Below are 20,934 nucleotides of genomic sequence, written 5' to 3'. Positions count from 1 at the left end.
CCTACTCTGCTGTGCCCTTTGGGGATGGGCCTACCTCTGGGCCCAGAGAGACAGTGAAAGAGGTTGAAAGTATCAGAGGTTTGTTACTTCCTGGGAATCAAAACTCCCTTAATCAGAGGAAGATTCTCTCTTTAGTTGTGACCCCACTGGGCTTCCATTGTTACAACAGTTACTGCTGTCACTGGATTGCTTGACAGCTAGTTACAATAGTTTGCTAATTTTTTTTAGTGGAAGAAAGGCAAAACAAAATAAAACAAAAATAATAAGAAATAGTGGCACAAGTGCTAGGCATTTTATTTCCTACTCTTCAAATCAGAACTAGAAACCTCCTCCTAAAGTTCTGTCTAGAATCTAGTGCTCACCTCTGACTTTGGGTTAAATTAAGATTGGATAAGAAAATGCCAGAAGAAAATGGAAATTGTAAGCTCACCATCAGATCATTGATGTTTTATCCACCCCCTCCCCATCTGCCTTGATAACTTTTTAGAGTTATCAAATAGTAGTTCTATACATGTATGCAGGCTTTATAGTTCTATTCTCTGTCATGGAGAGTTGCTTACACTACATTACCTGGAAAAATAACCCCAATAGACTCTTCTTTAATCCAATTTTGTCACAGTACATTCTTTAAATATTTCCTGGGACAGCAGAATGAATTTCACGTACATTAGTTTCTAAGGCAGACTGCCTTAGTTCAAATGTTAACTCTATTACTTATTAGCTGTAGACCACATACAGAATATTTGAACTCTATGATTTTCTTCTCATTTTTTGTTAAAATTTATTTTATTGGTATAATACTGGTGAACATAATTACACAGGTGTCCAGTTCTACAACACATTGCTGTACACCATACTGAGTATTCACCCCATTCTCAAGTCTAGGTTTCATCCATCAACATCTATCCCTCCTCCACTACCCCTAACCTCTAGCAATCACCCTTCTGTTGTCCATGTCCATGAATTTCTTTTGTCTGTTTTTCAAGCCCTCCCCACCTCACCCAACCTGCCAATGCCAGCTGTCAGCCTATTCTCTATGTATGACTCTGTTTCTATTTTGCTTATTAGTTCATTAGATTTTACATATGAATAAACTCATATTCTACTTGATTTTCTCTGACTGGCTTAATTCTCTTAGCATAATGCTCTCCAGGTTCATCCATGCTGTTGCAAAAGGTAAGATTTCCTTCTTTATTCTGGATGCACACCATTTCATTGTATAAATGTACCATAGCATTTTATCCATAGGTACTTGGACTGCTTCCAAATTTTGGCTATTGTAAATAATGCTACAATGAGCATAGGGATGCATATATTCTTTTGAAATAATATTTTGTGTTTCTTCAGATAAATTTCCAGAAATGGAATTGCTGAGTCATAAGGCAGTTCCATTTTAAATTTTTTGAGGTAACTCCATACTGCTTTCCACATTGACTATACCAATCTTCATTCCCACCGACAGTGCACAGGGGTTTCTATTTCTTCACATTCTCACCAACACTTGTCATTTCTAGATTTATTGGCAATATCCATTCTGGCACCTGTGAGATGATATCTCACTGTAGTTTTAATTTGCATTTCTCTGATGATTAGTGACAAGCATTTTTTCATATGTCTATTGGCTGTTTGTCTTCTTTAGAAAAGTGTATATTCAGGTACACTTTTTTTATTTGCCCATTTCTAAATTAGATTCTGGGTGTTTGTTTGTTTTGGTATTGAGTTGTATAATTTCTTTACAAATGTTGTATATTAATTCCTTATCGATGTAGCAGCAACTGTGTTCTCCCATTCAGTGGGTTGTCTTTTCAATTTTTTTATGGTTTTCTTTCCGTGCAAATTTTTTTTAGTTATGTAGTCTCATTTGCTTTTTTTCCCCCTTGCTATGAGAAATATCTGAAATTATATTGTCTATGTTTTCCTTTAAGATTTTTATAGCTTCCAGTCTAATAGTTAAGTCTTTAGTTCATTTTAAGTGTATCTCTGTGTATGGTGTGAGAAGGTGGTCTAGTTTCATCTTTTTTTTTTTGCACATCTCTCCAATTTTCTCAACACCATATATTGAATAGACTGTCTTTAGCCCATTGTAGGTTATTGCCTCCTTCATCAACTATTAATTGACTATATAGGCATGGGTTCTTCTAATTTTTTAAAAGGTAACAATGATAAAACTAGTATCTTTCTGTCAGCGAGTTTCTTAGTTTATATATAAAAGTGCTTAGAATAGTTGTTGGCACATAAGGAGTATTATATAAGGTTTGTTTTTATAATTCTGAATAAAAATGTCGTTTCTGACTTACCATCTTTATTGTACAATCTGGCAAATACCTATCAAGCCACAAAATATTAGAATATATGTGAAATCACTGTGTTCATTTCAGGCTTTGTAAAAATGAAGATTACCTCTTTCTAGTTGAGATTGCCACTTTCCCATTTATCCTCACTATTTCCTTCAACACATTATATCAGATTGTCCTGTGAAGATGCAGTACTCATGACCTGGTCTGACCATTGTAGCAATTAAATCATGTAATCAGAAAGATAATTCCATAGCATTTTGAGAAGGTTATTAATTGTTGGTGTATATATTTCTAAGAAAGTAAAATATTGGGCAAAGGGTATAGGCTGAAAGTCATTCATCAGCCAGGATTCAAAGGGAAACTTAAAACCAAGCTTGCTTAGGATGCAGATAACAATCAGAGGACTGATGCTATCAGTGGGGTGGGAAGAACAGACCATCTCTCACTCTTCCTCTTCTACTCAGGGTAGGTCACTAAGAGTACACTTTAGAGGTTGCAGAGAATTGTTACATATTTTTCCCCAATGATATCCACAAAATTTAAGCCAACAATCAGAATGGAGCATACTTTTATACTTGATGCCTAGACAAAACAAGAACATAACAAAATTATGTGTGAAGGGTACTATTAATCGTGTCTATCTTAGAGGAAAGTCTATAGTGGTTTTATAAAAGTATATGGACTCTGATCAAAAGTCAGAAGCATGTATTTGTGTGTGTGTATAATATGATTAGTTGAATGTATGAGTCCTTATTTGTTTCAGAACAATTTGTTGTTCAATAGGATAAGTGGGTTAAAATAACTATTTATTTATTTATTTTTTTAAGACTAAAGGAACCCTGAAATATAAGAACTATGTTTCAAATAATAGCTGATAAAGACATTTTTTAAAAAAGGCATAAATGTGTGTTCTATGTTTGGAATGTAATTTTTTCAGTAACTGCTATACATAAACAATCTAAAATGAGGTTATAAGTGTCAACAATTATTAAAATGTATAATATATCAATAAGTGTAACACCTCAAAGTTTTTATTTAAAATAAGAAACAAACAAAAAGAAAACCCTCTGGATTCAGGTATTTAAAAACAAGTACCCCAACTGGCTTAAGCAGAAAGGAAATTTTCATTCTCATGCAATCCAATGTCCAGAGACAGGGCTTGGTTGTCATGAACAGAGTTGGTTTACTCACTGCCTCTGTCTGGAAATCTCAAGCTATGTGTAACAGTGGGTACAAAGAAAGTGTATCTGTGTATATGTTGGAGGTGGGGAGGGCAAGTAGAGTAGTCTACCCTCAATTGGAAGACTATTTTTTTCTTTTTAAAATATTTTTTTAAGTAAGAGGAGGAGAAATAGACAGATTTTTGTATGTGTCCCGACTGGAATCCACTTGGCAAACCCCATCTGTGGCCAATGTTCTGCCTATCTGGGGCTGATTCTCTCAACCCAGCTATTTTTTAATGCCTGAAACAGATACTCCATGGAGCCATCCTTAGCGCCAGGGCTATCACACTCAAATCAATCAAGCCATGGCGGTGGGAGGAGAAGAGAGAGAGAGAGAGAGAGAGAGAGAGAGAGAGAGAGAATAGGAGGGGTGAGGAGGGAAGCAGATAGTTGCTTCTCTTGTGTGCCCTGACAGAGAATCAAATTCAGGATTTCCACATGCCGGGTCAATACTCTACCACTGAACCAACCGGCCAGGCCAGGGAGACTATCACTGACATTGTTTAGAACTGACAGTAAATTGTGATTATAAAAGTCACTTTTAAAAGTAAATATCAATATTAATTTAAATCTGTGCATACATTACATATCTGACTGCTTGAACCCAGGGTGACAACCACTGACTTTCATGATTTCCACATTATACTAAGGGACGATAGTGGCAGCAGTTTCATCCCCTATATCTGTTTAGGAAGAAAGACACCTGCTTCCCTCCTAAGCATCTCAGGGAACTTCTCACTGGGTCTAAATCTCTTGAACTGCAGCCTACACATATCTGAACCAATGCCTGTGGCTAGAGGAATGTATCTTAGTAATTAGATTAAGCCAATCAAGGTTCTAATTCTACACATACTGTATGAGTAAGAGTAGTCAAGAATCAGCTTCCTAAAGGATATTTAGTGATGTCTTCTGCCAAAAGAAGGTTGGATGTTGTTGAGCAAACCAGAGTGTTACAAGTGTGTTTCGTTTGCTTATTTGCACTTTGCCTAATTGGTGCCTGAGCACGGGGCAGCGCCATGTGTGTGTGGTCTGTGGAAGGCTGCATGTGGGTGCTTGCCCTCAGGGTGGCAGATTGCAAGTAGCAGATTGCCAGCTGCCATTGGGAGAGGCCATTGTTGGCTATTATTTGCCAGGGAAGGGGTCCTCTCACTGCCTGTTTTTGACTGGAGAGTCCGGAGAGAGAGAAAGAAGCACTTTTTCCCTGCCTGTTTGCTCATCTGTCATTGTGAGATTCTAAGAAATGGAATGGCCCACCAGTTTTTGGCTCCACAGTTCCTTTACCATCTGCCTGAATCCAATGGAAACCTGCATAGCCATGGCCACCAGCCTTACAGATGTATACTGGACAGTTCAATAAATTTTTCTTAGAGTTCTTTAAGTATTTTATCTAAGTGCTTTGGTATAAAGATTGGGGAGTTGATTGTTACAAGTGGCTTACAGTTGCAGGGTGAAATTTTTGACCATCCTTCCTTTCATTTTTCTTTCATACCATGATAGACACATAGACACAAGAGAAACAGAGACAACACCAACCAGTCCTCAGAACATGTGCCAGTTTTGCATCTATCTATGCTATCTCTGTGACCAACAAAGCCTGATATGATAGTTATGGATTATACAAGATATTGACAACTATGGCTCATGGATCAAATCAGTTTATTTATTATTATTATTATTATTATTATTATTATTTGTATTTTTCTGGAGTGAGAAGTGGGGATGCAGAGACAGACTCCTGCATGAGCCCAACTGGGATCCATGTGGCATGCCCACTCGGGGGTGATGCTCTGCCCATCTGTGGCATTGTTCTGTTGCAACTGAAGCCATTCTAGCACCTGAGGCAGAGGTCATAGAGCCACCCTCAGCTACCAGGCCAACTTTACTCCAATGGAGCCTTGGCTGCAGGAGGGGAAGAGAGAGATAGAAAGAAAAGAGAGGGGGAAGGGTAGAGAAGCAGATGGTTGCTTCTTCTTTGTGCCTTGGCTGAGAATTGAACCCAGGACTTTTACATGCCAGGCCAACACTCTACCACGAGCCAACCAGTCAGGGCTAAATCAGTGTTGTTGTTTTCTATAACTATGGTCTTATTAGAACAGAGCCAATCATTTGCATATTGTCCCTGGATGCTTTCACCCTACAATGACTAAATAGTTTAAAATATCTACAACCATGCCTTTCACAAAAACAAGTTTTTTAAACCTGGGTTGTACTAATGGCCTACATTTGCCAGGCACTAAGTTAATTGGTCTAAATGCACCATATGATTTGATTCTTGTATAAAACCTATGAATGCTTATTATAATCATTCTAGAGATGAACAAAAAAGAAACAGAGACATAAATTAATAGCCCAATATCACTTAAACAGCATGCATAGAGAGCTGAGTGGAAACCAGACATTAAGAAAAAAATTGTCCCTGGCTGGTTGGCTCAGTGGTAGAACGTCAGCCTGATGTGTGGATGTCCCAGTTTCAATTTCCAGTCAGGGAATACAGAAGAAGCATCCATCTGCTCTTCCACCCCTCCCTCTCTCCCTTCTCCCTCCTTCAGCCATAGCTCGATTGGAGTGTGTTGGCCCAAGGTGCTGAGGATGGCTCCATGGCCTCTGCCTCAGGCACTAAAAAATGTTTCCGGTTGCAATAGAGCAATGGCCCTAGATGGGCAGAGCATTGCCCCCTAGTGGGTTTGCTGGATAGATCCTGGTTCCAGGTGTGTGAGGAAGTCTGTCTCTGCTTCCCCTCCTCTCACCAAATTAAAAAAAAGAAAAAAAATTAAAGACAACTTATTTATCCACTGTTTTCTCACATCCTGAATGTTTCTAATTTGTACTGGGTGCAAAAATAAAATAACTCAGGAAGTATTGGCCAATGTAAAGAACTTTGAATTAGGAAACAGAAACCAAGCTTCTGGGTCTGTCTTGTCATTAGTTAGCTGTAAAGATAAAGAAATCACTTCAAATTTTCTGTCATCAGTTTTTCCATGGATGAACAGGGGCAGTACTATGAGATGACTGCTGAGGCGCCTCTCAGTATTAAATATCTAAGATGCTAAATTATCTAAAAAAAAGAAAACTTATATTTTTAAAAAAAATAAAATACATTATATATGAGCTTAAAAAATTTTTCTCAAACAAATCTATATAAAAGATGTAATACATGACAAAGCAAAATATTGACTATAATTGAACCAATGGATGTTGGTTATTTGGTACATTGACATAAAAAGAGATCAGAACAATTGATTTGGGGGTAAATCTAGAGTCAATATCAAAATATATTGAAAATATATGATAAAAATCATGTGCTATTTCTGCTTATACTTCTCTACTTTCACTGGATTCTATATGTGATCACAGATCTTTGCTTAAAATTTAAAATTATATAATATGAAAAATTCAGTTAATTGTCCACAGGGTTAAAGAATTTTATTTCTTCTTAAAACAATAGTGTGTAATTTCTGCAGACATCATTCAGAATAAAAAATTCTCTTGTTTAAGTCCTAAATTTTAGGGGTTTTCATGCAACCACAATGGAACACTTTCTTCATGTTACCTTAACTGGTCTTTTCTTTCAAAGATCATGAAGAACTTTGCCCTCAAGACATTTCCTCTCAATGCTTCTCAAAGTCTGTAGTTAATTTCAATTAATGTTAACTAGATTTCTCATCTTAAAGAGCAACTAACAAATGCTTAGGGTCACAAATTGGAGCAGTTGACATAGGTATTTGTCAAAGGCTATATATCCATATAAAAGAAACCATAGAGATTTGTATATATAGAAACGTGAGTCTGTTTGTGATATAAAGGAATCTATTAGGTAACCTCAGACAGGAGAAACATCCCTGTGTTAGTTATGAAATACAGATATATTAAATGACAACTTTAAAGACAGTGATAGAATTAGGAAGCCAGGCTTCCTGCTGCTTCCATATAAAATTAACACCATGAAATTTACAAAACTTCTTCAGAGGAATTTTGGTGGCAGTCATAAGTGTAGGCAGATGGGACAGTTAGTTTCTAAGACACGCATCTTTGTGTATATATGTCTGTTTATGCATATAAGCATGCATATGTGGTAGGTGATTGGACCATTCATTCTTCTAACATATAAATTTCAAGAGACACATGTTTTAGAAAGCTAGAAAAATAAAGTTGAAAAATATCTGTATAAGTTAGACATTGTCCTGAACCTTGCTTAATTTCATCACACAGAAAGTATCATTGTAAAGACACTCTGGACATATAGTCTTTGGCAAAATTTGGCTCCTAATCCCTAATCAACCTGCATAATTATAAAATTATTTGTTCAAATGCTAATCTTGTGTTTATATGGTGGTTGTTGTACATACTTGTATGGTATGGGTTGTGTGAGTAGAGGTATGTGTGTGTTTCTGTATGTATTCCCAAGGGACCTGTGGAATCATGGTGCAGTGGCTGAGATCAAATCAACCTGTGCAGTACCAACTGCATGGCATGACTTTAAATAAGTGAAAATATCTGAAATGATTAATGTTTTATTCTCAGATTCAATGTGTGTGTATCTGTGTGTCTCAATTTTTTTAGTTTACGTTATCTTATCCATTTACTATTAATTCTCTGATAATAATAATGGTGTCTTATGATAGTAAGTTATGATACCTTTAAAAAGGTATCATTTTTGAAAGCTTCTAAAGATAATTTATTTTTAGAAAGAGCTGTATTTCAAATTTCTGAAACATTTATATAATAAATACTCAAAAGATATAAAATTACATCATCTGGCTATATTTATGTTCATGAACATAATGTGACTTTTTTCACTCCTCATAGGTCTGTGTGACTGTCAACTTCAAACTTTCCAAGTGGCATTTTCATTTAGAACCTTATCATTTAAAAATTATTACTTTTCAGAACTCCCAGCAAGTGAACCAAGGCTTCCCTTTTGTATTTCCATTGTTAGATTTCTTTGAAGAACAAATTAAATTTCAACCCTAGCCAAAATAAACTTTTAAATGGCAAAATAAATCTAGAATCATGTGAAAAAAAATCTAGGAAAAGCTTGACTCTGGATATCATAAGTTCAGGTGTATTTAAGATAATTTACTACCATGTTTTCCTTTCTTTGTGCAAGGCTGTGGCACCATATGCTCTCTTTGTAGTAGAAAAGGGAGGAAAGAGCTGAGGTCTGAAAAACATTACTGCAGAATGAGCTGAGGAAACTAGTTAGTATATCATCCTATCCTGTCCTGAGAACAAAGACACAAAGTTGAATTTCTTTCCCAGCTTAACTCCCATCTATCTCTTTTACATACCCTTTTCTTATTAACATCAATGATATAAGGGTATATAGAAGGAGTCTATAGTCTGAATCTACATAATTAACTGCAATGGCTCAATGTACCAATAAAAGCATTAACAACCCCTTTGGTCTATGGGGCCATTTACCTAAGCTTCTCCTAAGTATCTTGACCCTGTGGAAACAAAATGGACAATTTTATTTGCCGCACAGAACTGATATGTCAACTGGACATAAGTACTTTAAATTTATTAAAGTTATGTTTTAACTTTCACATAAAATCACTCAGTAAGCTCACTTGGATTGGTCTCCGTAAGTTGCCATATTAGAGAGTCATTCCCCCCCCCCCCACAGTTAACTATATTGCTAACATAAATTGTCTTCTCTCCTTTCTTTTGCCTTCCCCTGCATTTTCCTTTGACTTGTCTATTTCTTTCTCTTATCCTCCTTCTTGCTTCTGGATTCTTACCTTTCTTCTCGCTGAGTGGAAGCACAGTGTAAGGCTGTACTGCTGCTCAATTAAAGAAAGAAATAAAAGCAAAGCTAACAATGCTATTGCATTTTTATTTTAAGAAATAATGGAAATGCAGTATCATAATCATATACTTGTATATGTGCTAAAATTTTTATGAACACAATAAGTGCATTGTGAAGGGTTTTGTTGTGGAAACGTCACTTGGCAAATTTTCTCTTAAAGCGGCCTGGATATTGCCTAATTTGGTAAGATTTCTGAACTCTACTACTGTGACTGACATAATACTGTAATTTGTTTGTTTGCTGATTGGTTCTTTCTTTTACTAAATACTAACACTTTTATCAGTTCATAAAATGTATTGCTTTTTCAAGTTTTGTTTTGCATTTAATTGCTTTACCCATTTATACCCTTATTTTTCCTTTTCATATCTTTTTTACACTTTCAGATCCCTAATTTTTAACATATTAAATGAATATGCATCCACACAGACATGCTATATAGATATAGATATAGATGATATAGATATAGATATAATATATATAAAATAAAGATACACAATATCTTTATATATATAAAATAATCTAAATGAACAGTGTTAGTGTTATCCCAAAGCTGCTATGCCGATAAAATGTTCTGGGGTCTTTGTGTTAATATCAGAAAATGTAAAGGGATTGTGTTAGCATTGAGTATTTTATCTAAGGTCTCCTGATAATTGTTGTTTTAACTTACTATCCCAGGACATTTTAGGGTCAGTGGAAGGAAGCCCATAATAGAAATTCTTTACTGAAAAATAACTAAATAAAAATGATGCTTTAATGTTCATATGTTGATATATATTTATGTGTGTATCAAGATTATTTATAGTTCTTTTTTCTATTCATAGATAGAGAATATGTAGTTAAAAGGGAGAAGTGACTTGCTTAAGGGTATTTTGTTGGTAGCTTTTAAAACTTCATTTAAAGTTTAGAAGTCTTGATGTCAAGGCCATGACTTTTCTCACCCTATTTTGTTGACTTTGGGGCTTGAGTTGCAATATAGTTTAGTGACTAAGCATGAAGTCTCTGTGATTAGATAGATTTGAATTAATATTTCATTTCTCCCACTTTCTAGTTCTCGAACACTGATTGGGAAAGTTACTCAATATTGCCAACATACCAGTTTTCTTATCTGTAAAGTGGAGAAAGTAATAGTATATATGAGGGCGAGAAATTATTGTGCAGGCTGGTAAGTCCAAAATATCTAAGACACTCATTGACTGGAAACTCGACAAAGAAATGGAGTCACAGTGTTGAGTACCAACACTATAGGGCAGTCCAGAGAACGCGAAACTCAGACTGAATGTTTATGGTATAACCTTGAGGCAGAATTCCTTTCTATCTGGGATATCTCAGTTTTTGCTCTTATTTTATTTTCCTAAAATAAGCAAAACTTATTTTATTCAACAATAAAATAAGGCCCACCCATATTATGAAGGGTAATCTCATTTACTTAAAGCCAGTTTATTATGAATGTTAATTACATCTACAGAATACCTTCACAGTGTCAATATAAGAAACTGCCAAACATGTAAGAATTTTTTGTGAGTTTATTTGAGCCAAACTGTCAGCAATTGCTGGGAAGCAGAGTCTCGATGAATTGAGAAAATGCTCCTGAAAATGGCAGTTTTACTACTTATTTTGCACATTAGACTCAAAGGGAAAGACAAGGGAGTTACATGAAATTAATTAGTAATAGATTAGGGAGGCGGGAGACAGCAAAGTGGGGGCAGGGGAATCTCTGGGATTGGATAAAAAATAAAAATATATATACTGAAACTTCTTTTACATAGGCAGGAATAAGATAGTTAATATTTAATTAATATGATAATAACAAAACAACAATAAGGAGTTTGTTGGTTCCTGCTCTGGTGGAATGCTTGCCCTGAGAGGGCAAGAAAAGATTACCCTACTGTGTGGAAGGCATGTTATCAGGTACATTAGTGTAGATGCAAAAGACAACAGACAGTCCTAAGGTAAGCATTAACCTGTGTTAGAGAAAAATAACTTCCTAGGACATGACTACCCATCATGAACTGCTTTTAGTTAGAAAGTTTCAATTTCAGTCCATCCTGCGTGGTTTTCTTAGGTCTCTGAGTTTGCAAGGCCACCATGCAGGCCTTCCCTGAGTTTGTCAGGTTCAGCATGTGGCTCCTTTTTTGTCCACAACAGCAACATAAACAGTAATGCTTAACCCAACAACTGCATACCGTAGATGGGCCAAGTAGACATGTAAAACTAACCATTACCTGTTTTGGTGTAGAACACTACTTAAAGTGTATGGAATCTGAAGCACCTTGGAGTGGAAGAAACTATAGATAATACTCTTTAGGCAAAAGCCCAGGGGGCCTTGATCCACTGTCCTTAGACTCTTAAGATAGATTGTCATAGCGATTAAGGCCTCTGCTTTTCAACTACTTTGCTCTGCCATTTAGCAATCATGTGGGCTTTGACCATTTACTACTTCCTACATGGCTCAGGCTCCTTACTAAAGAAAGTGCTGCTAATGATACTTTCCTCGTGGTGGGAGGGGGTTTCCTATGAGAAGAGAAAATAGTACATTACATTCAAAGGCCAATGTCTGGTATATACTAGTAGTCCATACAAGTTAGCTATTTTATCATTTTGTCTTATCTTCAATATCCATGTGATTGGATTATTGCTGGGGTAACAAGATAATTTTGTCAAAACTGGGACATATTTGAGAATGAAAAAGAGGTCTGTGAAAGTTTATTCTGGTAAAACAAGTATAGATCAGTGACTGGGCAAACCAGGCTATATTTCTAATCTAGCTGTACTGAAATTTAATATGAATTTACTTTTAAAGTTGAAAATGCTTATTATATTAAGTTTCTTAATTTTTTCAAGTTCTTTTTTTTCTTCACAACTAGTTAGACATCACATATAGTTCGATTCTGGCAGCTAAAATGGACATAACTGCCTTAGGCAGACTCTATTCATTTCTGTGGTAGGTGGTGTTAGAGAGAATTTTCTTTTTCCTGAGGGTCCTTGCAGATGGAATTTTGCTAGTTTTATGACATCAAATTTAATTTCTTGCTTCTATTATTCAATATGTAGGTATACCCACATGGAGGCTGGGTCTGTTGCCAGATTCAAATAACCAAATAAATGATATTTATAGTTATCTCTATTTTTTTATAAGCAAGACAATTTCAGCCTCAGGAATTCCATGTTGCTATGACAAAACTATGAATGCTTAAACCATATGACATGTGTGATAGAGAGAATGGGAGAAATAAAACTCACTTGATAAGTGCTGTATCATATATTTAATTTAATTGTTTGTATATTTTATCCTCTTTGTTCCAAATAAGTTTTTTTTCTTATTCTGATTTTATAGCAATGCTAAATTTCTCTCACTTTTGCTTTTTCTGCCATGATAGGATACCTTAGATAGCATCTGTGGCACAAAATTGTTAAGTACAGTTCTCAAGAAACAAATGATGTTCTGGTTAGGGTTCAATCACAGGAGCAGATCTACTAGGAGTGATGTAGAATATGGAATTTAGTAAGTGATTAAACTTGACATAATTCTGGTGAGCAATCTATATAAGCCTGCCATCCCTATATGTGGTGATGGGTTTAACATTAGCAGGTGCCTCATCTGGGAAGGGCAGATGCACATAAAGTTGGGGGACCGAGGAATAACAAAACTTGTGAGGGCAAATTGGACCCACACCTGTTTTCTACTGCATCTAGAAACAATAATGCAGCTGATCCACAGGGTAACCTGGCACCCCTTCTGCACACGTGACTAGCCCAGGGTTCTGGGAAGATACCATAGCCTGGCTGCTGCCTACACTGACAAGACGAGAAAGAACATCAGCAATCATATGAGTGGGAACAAAACCTTCCCTACTGTTGGGAAAACAGCTGTTTTAGGCTTGCTCACTTGTACTTTGCATGGTTAGTGTATGAGCACGTGGTAGAGCCATGTGTATATAGCCTATGTAAGGATATGGGGTGCTTTCCTTCGGGGTGGTGTTTGGCAGATCACTGGCCTGCCAGGAGAGGGGCGGTTTTCCTGTTGGTGTGCCTGCTGCCCTGAGAAGCAGTTTTCCTGACCGTTTGCTTTTCTGCCATTGGGAGACTCTAGTAAATGGGAATGGCCAACCACTCTCTGGCTCCACCATTCCTCTCCACTGTCTCTCTGAATCCAGTGTGAACCTGCCCAGCCTTGGACACCAGCATTACACCTACAAAACTTAGACCATAAAAAATGCCTGCTCCTTCACTTCTACCTTCCAAGTTTCATATCAATTTATCCTGTAGCCAGCCAGGCCCCTATAGAAAAAGGAATTCTTGGAAATTAAGTCTAGCTAAGCTAAGCTAATACTGAATAAAAAAAACTAGAAATGGTTTCAATAAGTTTCTTATGGCTAAACGTTAACTTGGGAAGTGCTTAAGTTTTATTTCTGTAAGTGCTCTTATTCTCCTGACTATGGAGGCTCTGCTATAATGGAGTCTTTTGTGCCTAATCTTGGTGACCTGCTCATTGTTTAAGACTTACCTGCTGCCCAAATTTAGCAGTGTCAGGACAAGGTCACCAACTAATTTCAAGATCTAATTTCTTCTAATTTAAAGATCCCATTCTTCCTTACACATGTAGTAATATATTAACCCAAATTGTGAAGAAATTATGCAGGTCAGTATAATGTTCAAAAGCCAGAATGTGTTTAATGATTCAGTACGATGACTCAGGAATTAGCCTAGGGTTAAACTATGGCTCTTCTTCCTACCAGTTATACTCCGTGGGAGAAGTTAACAAACCTTCCTGCTTCAGCTTTCTCTTCTGTGAAATGGGGACAATAATAACTGCCTTATTAGATGTGGGCAGTATTTAAAAAATATAAAGTATATAGATAAATGCTGTGCTTACTCATTTTTTAAATTTATTTATTTATTTTAGAGAGGGAGAAAAGAGAGAGAGAGAGAGAAACATCAATTTGTTATTTCACGTATTTACACATTTATTGGTTGATTCTTCTATGTGCCTTGATCAGGGATTGAACCCACAACCTTCGGATATTGGAATGATGCTCTAACCACCTGAGCTACTTGGCCAGGACTAAGAATTCTTGACTAACATACCACAAAATTGGTATGATTTTGCTATAATCACTTGAATAATAAGTAGTTGTACAATATTTCAGCAAAGTCCTCATGATTAGGAAAATTAATCTGTGCTATCTTTTTAAAGATATTCTGATCTTCAAAGGAAAATGCTACATTGGATATGAATATTTATTTTGATACCACACCTTATCATTTCTTTTCATATGAGAATTATTTTTCCTGAACCAATTTTATTAAAGAACCTGGCCTTGCCAGCTGCTTTAACCTTCATGTCCATGACCAAAATTAAGGTATTTATAATCCTCTTCTCTTTCTTTATCTCTTTAATTTGGACAAATTAGTCTGGTCCTGAGAAATGTTAGAGGGGCCCATGCATATATAACTGTTTAAAGCTTTTAAAGACTATATTTTCTTTTTTTAAGACTGTATTTTCTTTTCCTTTTTCCCCATGTTGAACTCAAGTATATTCACATATAAATATTTCCATTGAATCTGGGAACCACCAATAGCTCCTAAGTGTTGATTTCTTGATGTGTGAGTGAACTCTGCTTGTCCCAGAAAATCCCATTCTAGAGAGTAGTACTCTACCCCACACTTTATTCATACGTGCTAAACTGAGGTGGCCAGAATGCTAGGCAGCTGTCTTTCTGGGCTTTCAAAGGAGCAGATTGAAACTTGGAGCCAAGTTTGTTCATATTTGACCATTTTCACCTTGTGAAGTTGTGATGGAATTTACCGCTATGCGTTAGGTGGAAAATATGAGTAATTGCATTCACTTCAGTGAGTAAAATATATATTTTATTATCATTCTTAAAGTCGAGGAAATTATGTTTTCTAGCTTTGTTGTACATAGATCAAAGAAAAGACTTTCATTTATGCCAGATTTCGTTGTATATTAAACGAGCTATTTTTGGTGACATTATGAGGTAACCAAAAACTCTTTTTAGTTTAATTTTACCTTTAACTGAATTCAGATTGCTTTAACTGAAGAGTCAAAGGGCCTGACCTCTAATTCATTAACATAATCAAAAGCACATGTAAGCTACTGGCTGCCAGTCTGTTTGTGAGTCAGTGACTATGGATACACACAGCAGCTGTAGAGGTTTTACTTGGTGGTACTCTGGGGGCATTCTTAGGTACATAGGCAGAAAAAAGAATAGAAAGAAACAGAGAAGTTCTATAAATTTTGCATGCAAATTAGAGCCCAACTTTTCATAAAGTTACATCAATTTCATAAAGTAAATTAATTTTTAGGTGGGTAACTCATGGAAATAAATCTTTCTTGCTTTCACAAATATCCGTCCCTATTTACTCTGAAATTCCTGAAAATTCCTGTGACAGATGATTGTAATAGCTCCTCATGAGACAAGCTCTCATATGGAGTATTTGTTCTCCAAGCAAATTAACGTTTGGCAAGAATTTAAATAGGAAAGGAGGAAAATATAAGGCTCCAAATTTGCCTCCTAACACACATATAGAGGTTAGGAGAGCAGAAGAAAAATCCTTTGATGAACTGAAAGAGGAGTACATAAAAGTGGGTGACACTGAGCACTGTCTGATCTTTAGGGACTCTACCCTAGAGGATTTTGCAAAGCCCTCCTTTCCCAGGTTACATTTTTACTTTGTAAAACAAATCTTATTATTGTAAAAGATATATATATATATATGTATATATATACATATATATATGTGTGTGTGTATATATATATATATATACACACACATATATATCAACCCAAAGCTTAGAGAAATAAATTAGATACAGTACAACTCAGGTTTTTATTTTCCTTTTCTGCCATCTGGCAAAAGGAACCAAAATATATGAGTTACTGTGATGTTGCTAATACAGAAATGCAGAGACTGCTTCCGGAGGTATACACCACTGACCCACATGGTGGTGGCTGTGAGCAGCACCCTCTGCTAACATTTTTCATTCAGCAGTGTTATTCCACACTTACTGCGATGCCATACTGAGTAGTAGTTTGATTGGCTGCCTAGTTGTTCGGTTTTGGTGTTGTGCCCTCCCCTCAACTTTATACAGTGAAATAATCATAGCTGATTGTGGGGCAGCTGTGTTAGGCTTGCTTGCTGGTTTACTGGCTGCAAGCCCTATGCCTGATTAGTGTGTGAGCGTGTGGCTGTGCCATGTGTGTATGGCCTATGTAAGGCTATGGGTGCTTGTGTTCAGGGGGGATTGTGGATGCATGAATTGCCTGCCCACCACTGTGAGGGGCCATTTTGCTGTTTGTTTGCCTGAGAGGCGGTTTTCCTGCCTGTGTGCTTGTCCGCCATTGTGGTTGTGAGACTTTGTTAAATGGAATGGCCCAATCCCTTTCTGCTGAAGTTTTTCTACCTTCTGCTCGAATCCAATATGAACCTGCCTGGCTTCAGCCACTGGCATTACATCTGGTGTAGGGGGCAGGATTCGGAGCTGATGGGTATGGAGCCACAACGACCCCTGAAGGGTAGGGTAGAGGACTGGTCATTGTTATGGCTCCCTATGGCTGTCCTCTTGGGGACCATAGGCTGGCTGTTTTTACAGCCATACAATAGCCACCCAAGGTCAAGAGTCCAGAATGAGCTTCAAACACAACAGCAGCAATGGTTTGGACTAGAGCAAGCACTGGAGAAGGAGGCCAAGCAAGTTCATGAGTTGCAGTTGCCCTGGAAGTTGAATGTTGACAGCAGCAGTTGGAGGAACAACTGTGGGTTCAGCTTTAGGCTGAGAGCCAGCAGCCTCAGGAGCCAAAGATGGAGCTGTGCCCGTGGAGTGGCCTTGAGCCTGTGGGAGCAGGCGTTTCCAGCTCCTCTTAGGATGTGGAGGCTCAGGCGGCTGAAGCTGCCATCCGCACACTCAGAGCTTGGCCAGAGGTCATACAGAAGGTTAAAACCCAGCAGCAAAGTACCCACTGTGCCCCTGGGAGGCTTGCTGTGACTTTGGAGCACAGGGGTGAATGGCATCATGCTCTCTGGAGCAGAGGTGGAGAGGCTGGCCAACGTTGCCATGCACTCTGCTTTGAGTCAGCGTCTTCAGAGCTGCCATGATGTCAGGGATGAGGTGGGAGAGCTGAGCCCCTATGTGAAACGAGTTGCCTGTAATGAACCTTTGCCTTGGCAATTTGCACAGATAGCTGGCTGACTATCATGGACTGATCTTAGACTGTGACTATGAAGGACTTTGATGGGGGGCGGGGAGCATGGCACCTGTGGAAGCCTTCCTGAACAGGGAAGCTGCTCTCACCCAGTTGCAGAGATGCACCAAGGGCACTTTTTGGTTTCATGGACACAGCCCTGGACTATACAGGCCCTCCCACCTACCATGGAGTAGGAAGTTAGAGGTGGGCCTCCAGGTGACACCCTGGGCAAGTCTCAGGGAGACATTGTGAAGGGCTCCTTTGTAATTATTGTGTAACTTTTGCTATAACTTGTTGCTATAGTCTCTGTTTCCTGTCATGTAGATTGTGAAGTGAGTAACCCTAAAGGGATGGAATGTGGGGCAGCTGTGTTAGGCTTGCTTGCTGGTTTACTGGCTGCAAGCCCTATGCCTAATTAGTGTGTGAGCGTGTGGCTGTGCCATGTGTGTATGGCCTATGTAAGGCTATGGGTGCTTGTGCTCAGGGGGGTTGTGGATGCATAAATTGCCTGCCCACCACTGTGAGGGGCCATTTTGCTGTTTGCTTGCCTGAGAAGCAGTTTTCCCTGCCTGTGTGCTTGTCCGCCGTTGTGGTTGTGAGACTTTGTTAAATGGAATGGCCCAACCCCTTCCACTTCCGCAGTTTTTCTACCGTCTGCCCAAATCCAACATGAACCTGCCTGGCCTCGGCCACTGACATTACACTGATTACCTCTGATTATTTAGCACCTTATTGCTTTATTCATATCTGTAACTAGGCAGAAAGAGATTTGTCCGTGGAGACAAATTTTCATGTAGGATATCTTAGTCATTCTTAAATTTGCATTGGTTTCCTTCTACAATTCAATTCCCTGAATCATATTTCTGTATTGTACATAAAATTTATGCCTTTGTCTCACAAGTCAGGGCAAGAATAATATTGATTTATTTGTGATCCAGAACCACTCTCTCTACTTAAACTGATCTGAAAGAATAATTCAATTACTTTATCTTCAAAGCCTTCTTTCTGTAGCTATTTAAATATCAGCAAGAATCCCTTTGCCAACCTTTTTTTTTCATAGAAATATATTTTGATGAACCATATAAAATATCATTAACTCAATTCCTGATACAGTAACTAGTAGATAGTAATTACTCAATAATTTGAATTGACTGGTCTGATATTTTATATAATGCAGCTGAGATTAAATGGGAACATACCTAATGGCCCAAATCTGAAAAGCCAGTGCTTAACCTTGTATCATTAATTCTCAGTAACCGATGTGTTATCCTTTCTTCCAGAACACTTAGTCATTCTTCTTCACCCTTTTCCTATACTCATTACATGTACATTCCATGTTCAACTTAATTTCCTACTACACTTCCGAAGTGGGCTTTTTGTAACACTTCTCAGAACTCTTACATTTCTTGATTACTCAGTTTTTCTTAGAGCACTGTTGCTATCAGATGCTTCTTTAACTCCTACATTGTTGTCCTTTTGTCTGTCCTATTTTTAAGAGTCAGAATTGTAGTAGACAGAGGGGCAGACATTAAGGTCAGATAGAATTGGGTTGAAATCTTTTCTACCTATTACTTGTGTTTACCTAAATACGCTGATTAATTCCGTGGGGACTCGCTGCCTTCTTTTATAAAGTGGATATGATAAGTTGCCTTATAGAATTCTTATTTGTAAAATAGTAGAAACTCAGTAAATACTCCTTCTTGATACGTTCCCTAACTTCTTTTGCCTTGCTGGTTCCTGCTTGTGGTTTTTGCTTGAGTCTTTCATTTCTTTGCTAATGAAAACTATGTTTTCTTCTATTTAACTGCATTGTAACTGCTCAGCTGTGGCACACACTCCCTCCCGGACGTTTACCCCCGAGGGTCTCGCCTACCATTATCTCATGAACGACAATATCGGAAGATGAAAAGTGATTTTTCACATTTGGGTTCTATTTACACTAATGTTCCTGACCTCTTTGGGTGAGTTGACATTGAATGTATTGAAATATAGATCTTTCATCTTCAATTTTCTACTTTAAATAGTAGAACATACTGACTTCATAACCTTGTTTTTTTATCATTATTTTGCCTAATGATTGGACAACAAATGATTGTCTCTGTTCTCATGTAGTGGGGAAAGAAAACAATTAGCCTGTAAAACAAAAATAAAATATTTCCCCCTTTGCTCTTCAAGACTGATATTCTTTAGTGCCCTTCTGTTTAAACTGTGGTCCCTGGATCATTAGCATGAGTATTCACAAGGGGACTTGTTAGAAGTGCTGACTCTCAGGCCTCACCTAGACCTGGAGAATCAGAATTGGCATTTCCACAAGATCCCCAGGTCATTTCTTTGCACTGGAGAGCTTGAGAACTGATTTAAAACATACTAATTAAAAGAATTGAAAGGCATTTTGAACTGGAGAAAAGAACAAAAAAATAGAGGCAATCTTTAAACATCATTTATAAACTTGTGAATGGGGGACTCAGAAGAGATATTAGTTTTAAAACATGCCATAATGTAAATAATAAATTAATGCTAATGTGACCATCTACATCGTCTGCCATGACAAGGAGAGGGTAGGGTAGAATTTTCTGCTTAGTGCTGAATGAAGCCATGGAAAATGTTGTTCGTAACCACCCTGATATTATAAAGAAAAAATTACCAAGTGACATATTTCTAGATTAAAAGGAAATATTAACACTGGCTTTTAATATTTAAAGCTTTTTTAACTAGAAACACTTCGCCTAACACTGACTCATGTCATTTTATTTCAGTCTTCTTTTGATCCATGCAAATAGTTACATGGTTTAAAATATATTATCATGTCACCTTTTTGAATAGATTAGATGAAAGAATTCTTAAATACTGGGTGATGAACCCCATGGCCAACCCTTGATGAGACAATGTTTGCAGTAAAAATGAAAAAAGCCATATTTTCCTTTTTTAAAAATAATGAAAATGTATTATTTATACTAACTCTTTCAATATTGGGAACACTGATAATTAATGAGAAGTTTTGTGACCATTTATTTGAGGTGTTTCCATGCATGCAGAAATTGTCAGTCATTTTTATTTGTAGGATCAAAAAAGTAGCAAGCCATCAGTATTGTTTCACATCTGATTGTAAAGATGCAAAGGGTATTGTAAGAAGAAGTATTAACATAAAACCAAATTAGTTCTGTTCTGCTTTATTTTAAATTTACTCAGAATATATATATTTGCTGCACACTTAAAGAACTAGGTTCTTTTCCCATACTTGGTATGTAGTACATCTTTTTTCTCTGAGTTAATTCTCCAAGTCTGTTCTGTCAGCCAGTATAAACAACACTTGATGAATGAGACTCAAGGTGTTTAGTCACCTGAAGCAGCTGTTTGAAGTAACTCTACACACAGCCTGAGGCCTGTGTTTTCACAGCTGT

The 20,934-nt window shown here is 37.2% G+C and overlaps 1 pseudogene; it reads right to left on the bottom strand.

The window, feature by feature from the left end:
• Positions 1 to 16,691, bottom strand: part of LOC136306512 (large ribosomal subunit protein mL48 pseudogene) — a 29,162-nt pseudogene extending 12,471 nt beyond the window's left edge.
• Positions 16,692 to 20,934: the final 4,243 nt, after the last annotated feature.

The sequence above is a fragment of the Saccopteryx bilineata genome, chromosome 5, assembly GCF_036850765.1.
Source record: "Saccopteryx bilineata isolate mSacBil1 chromosome 5, mSacBil1_pri_phased_curated, whole genome shotgun sequence".
In the NCBI taxonomy this organism is placed as follows: Eukaryota; Metazoa; Chordata; class Mammalia; order Chiroptera; family Emballonuridae; genus Saccopteryx; species Saccopteryx bilineata.
This window is presented reverse-complemented; position numbering and strand designations above follow the sequence as displayed.